Raw genomic sequence first — 4573 nt, forward strand, 5'->3', positions numbered from 1 at the left:
CCTGTGGCCATGTCCCACGACTACTTTGGCTAAATGGGAGACACTGAGATGCTTAGAACTTTCCGTCAGCTGATAAATGGAAATAATACCATTTCCTTCATATATACGGGCATGAGTTATGAAAGCAGTATATGTAAAAGTGTGCCAGGGCTCGGCACAGAGCGAACACCCCATCCTGAGGAAGGCAAAGTCCTGGGGGCCCTGTGTTCAGACTGTGTAGATTTGAGGTTTTGCTCCAGCACTGAAAAGGATAAGAGCACACTCCAGTTATTTCACTTCGTGGCGTATCCACTCTCACTGAAGTGGAAATGATATGAGTGCCCTATCATAATAGCTTCCATGCTTTCTACAAACGTGACCATATATAATGATATCAGAGTAAACAAGCTCGCAGTTTCGTGAGGTCAGCAATGCACTTCTTCTTGGCTGAACTAACAGACACACATAGGGCTACAGGTGTAGCTGAGCTGCGTCATATTCACTTGCCTAACAGGGCCTGGGTTTGGTCAGCAGCACTGAAAATGAAATTGTACTAATGATAGTTTGATCAAATATCCTAAGATTTACTATAGAATTAACTTACATAAGTACTCAAGAAGGACAGACATAATAAAAATAATGCATTTATTTTGCTTTTGATGTTACTGGTAAATTGAGGATTTCCCAAACTTCCAGATAATTTAATGGAGTGAAAAATAAGTAATGGAGAAAACCAGCTAATATGTAAAATTATTTTGGAATTTGGTATATCACCATAGCCTTCTTATTTATTATTACTATCTTCCCTCATCATTACGGTGTGCCTGTTTATGAGTTAGGCTCTTTGCTGGGTCCCAAACCTTATCACTGTGAGTTTTGAGCTCTTTACCAACTCCATTTTACAGAAGAGCATATTCAGGCTTGGCAATTGACTGACTTCATTTGAGGTAGTGGTGTCATAATTGACGTAGCGGCAGATCCCATTTTAGCTATTTCCAGAATCCAATGTGCACTTGAATCCAGGTTTGTTCTGGAATACAAACTCCTAACAATAAGAATATTTACTGAAAATGTTAAAATCAAGTTGGGCTAATACAACAAATTGCTCCAGGATAGATGGATTGAACAAAATTTTCTTTTCACTGGTCTGAAATTGGAGAAGCTAAAAGTCGGAGTTCTGGCAGATGCAGTCATGACAGTGTGCTTACTCGTTCACACAGGACCCTCTCCTCTCACCCAAGCCTCAGAGGAGAAAGACCACAGCTCTGCTGCAATATCAGATAAGGTCACTCATGTCATTTCTGAAGCTCCACTTTCATGACCTAATGGTGCCTAAAAGCACCCTCTTCAGATACCATCACTGGGGAATCAGGTTACAATGTAGGAATTTGTAGGCATGGGGAGGGGAGAAAGATTCCATTGATGGTCAATCCAGTAAGCAATCTCCATGCTCTTTTTTTTTCCTTCTACTCCTTCCTGTATTACCTCAAAACAATGATTCCATGCTCATGCCCTTGTGGACATAATCCTACAATGTGTTCACGGATACTCTAAGAAGATGCTTGTCATAAATAAAATAACAAAAAGCAAGGGGGAAAGTTGGCAAAATGCTGTTCAAATACTTCTAGAATATTTTTTCTTTTTTTACTGCAGGATCGTTAGAGTTTAACCTGCAAGCAATCATCAAGATCTCCGAGAAGCTGTTTTAATTGAAAATATTTCCTGAAATTATTTGACTATGAAATATTGCTTTTTATAGAAACTTATTAACGCTTTGGGGGAGAAGGCTTGTAGAAACCATTTTGAGAAGTGCTATCTTCAAGTGATGTACAAATTCATTTTGCAGCACTTAAGGCATATAGTTTGGAAAATCTATAAAAGCACAGGCTGGATGCTATGTGATTACTAAAGGTCTCTTAGCACTTTATGTGATGAAAAAGTATAACAGTGTTTGGTCCTCATACCGTTTATTACTCTTATAATCAAATGTTGTGTAGTCTTTTAATAGTTCCTATATCCCACTTCTATTGCACTCTCTCTCTTTCTCTCTCTCTCAATCTCTGTCACTATCATAACTTGTCAAAAATAAATGAGCCATGGAAACATAAATTAGAGAAATACCCAGAATCTTCACATATAAATGGTCTGTTATAAATGGTCATTTTCAATAAAAGTGGTAAAGGAGGAGATACATATGAATGCGCAGGAAACGATAAGCATCACATACCACTTTTGATTGCGAAGTGACTTAAGCAAGTGGAGGCATTGAGCGAGCGATGGCTGTACAATAGGTGCATGTTATAAAGACAGAAACGACGTTTAAACTGTGAATCCAGCGACTTGGCTGTAGGACTTCCGTTTTGTGTGCTCCTGTACCCAGTGGAGATTTTACAGCTCTAACTTAGAAGGAACATTACTGTTTACTAATATATATGATTGTCAAATTACTTTCCCAACATTATTATTAAGTTTATGTGTTGGGATACGAGGATGGCCAGGAGATTAAAGGCACTTGCTTATAAAGCCTGCCGACCCAGGAGCTACACCGCCCTGCCCACACAAGGCCAGAGACAAAAACTGGGTATTTATTTGGTGTTTGTTTGCAGTGGAAAGAGGTTTAGCCAATTCCATTTACATTCTTTCTACTTTTCTGCTAATAAATAAACAACAAATAAATAAAACATTGAAAAGGTCATATATGCACATTTTAAACAAGAAAAAGGGAAAAATAATTGGCATGCATATGCGTGAGCATTTGTTACTACATGAGACCAGAGGTTATTGTCAATTTTCTTCCTTTGGCACTTTCCATCTTAATTTTTGAGCCAGTATTCTCACTCCTGAAGCTCACCTCCATTACATTGCCACAGAACTGTGACCAACTACATGTGTACACACCCACCCTGCACTGTGACCTACAGCAGTGTACACAGCCACCCTGCACTGTGACCCACTGCAGTGTACACAGCCACCCCACACTGTGACCTACAGCAGTGTACACAGCCACCCCGCACTGTGACCTACAGCAGTGTACACAGCCTGCCCCGCAATGTGACTGACTGCATGTGTACACAGCCGCCCTGCACTGTGACCAACTACATGTGTACACAGCCGCCTCGCACTGTGACCTACTGCAGTGTACACAGCCACCCCGCACTGTGACCTACGGCAGTGTACACAGCCACCCTGCACTGTGTCTGAAGGCAGTGTACACAGCCACCCTGCACTGTGACCCACTGCAGTGTAGACAGCCGCCCCGCACTGTGACCGACTGCAGTGGACACAGCCGCCCTGCACCATGACCCACTGCAGTGTACACAAACACCCGCACTGTGACCAACTGCAGTGGACACAGCCACCACGCACTGTGACCGATGCAGTGTACACAGCCGCCCCGCACTGTGACCTACTGCAGTGTAGACAGCGGCCCCGCACTGTGACTGACTGCAGTGGACACAGCCGCCCCGCACTGTGTCCGAAGGCAGTGTACACAGCCACCCTGCACTGTGACCCACTGCAGTGTACACAGCCACCCTGCACTGTGACCCACTGCAGTGTACACAGCCACCCCGCACTGTGACCTACGGCAGTGTACACAGCCACCCCGCACTGTGACCGACTGCAGTGGACACAGCCGCCCCACACTGTGACCTACGGCAGTGTACACAGCCACCCTGCACTGTGTCCGAAGGCAGTGTACACAGCCACCCTGCACTGTGACCCACTGCAGTGTACACAGCCACCCCGCACTGTGACCTACGGCAGTGTACACAGCCACTCTGCACTGTGACCGACTGCAGTGGACACAGCCACCCTGCACTGTGACCCACTGCAGTGTACACAGCCACCCTGCACTGTGACCTACGGCAGTGTAGACAGCCACCCCGCACTGTGACCGACTGCAGTGGACACAGCCACGCCACACTGTGACCTACGGCAGTGTAGACAGCCGACTGAAGTGTAGACAGCCGCCCCGCACTGTGACCGACTGCAGTGGACACAGCCACCCCTCACTGTGACCAACTACATGTGTACACAGCCGCCCTGCACTGTGAGCTACTGCAGTGTACACAGCCGCCCCGCACTGTGACCGACTGCATGTGTACATAGCCACCCCGCACTGTGACCGACTGCAGTGTAGACAGCCGCCCCGCACTGTGACCGACTGCAGTGTAGACAGCCACCCCGCACTGTGACCGACTGCAGTGGACACAGCCGCCCCGCACTGTGACCGACTGCAGTGGACACAGCCGCCCCGCGCTGTGACCGACTGCAGTGTACACAGCCGCCCCACATTGTGACCGACTGCAGTGTAGACAGCCATCCCACCCTGTGACCGACTGCAGTGTACACAACCCACCCTGCACTGTGACCGACGGCAGTGTAGACAGCTGCTCCGCACTGTGACCGACTGCAGTGGACACAAACACAGCAGCACCTACACAGGTTGTCCTGCTGTTTGGACTAAAAGCACTTTCTCCAGGAGCCATCTCCCCAGCCCCAGTTCATAAACCGACTCCATTCTTTTCCTTAGCTATGCCATTATACAGAGACTGGGTTCTAATTTTGTATCTTCAGAAGTTAGTATATACTC

The sequence above is a fragment of the Jaculus jaculus genome, chromosome 14 (assembly GCF_020740685.1).
Source record: "Jaculus jaculus isolate mJacJac1 chromosome 14, mJacJac1.mat.Y.cur, whole genome shotgun sequence".
In the NCBI taxonomy this organism is placed as follows: Eukaryota; Metazoa; Chordata; class Mammalia; order Rodentia; family Dipodidae; genus Jaculus; species Jaculus jaculus.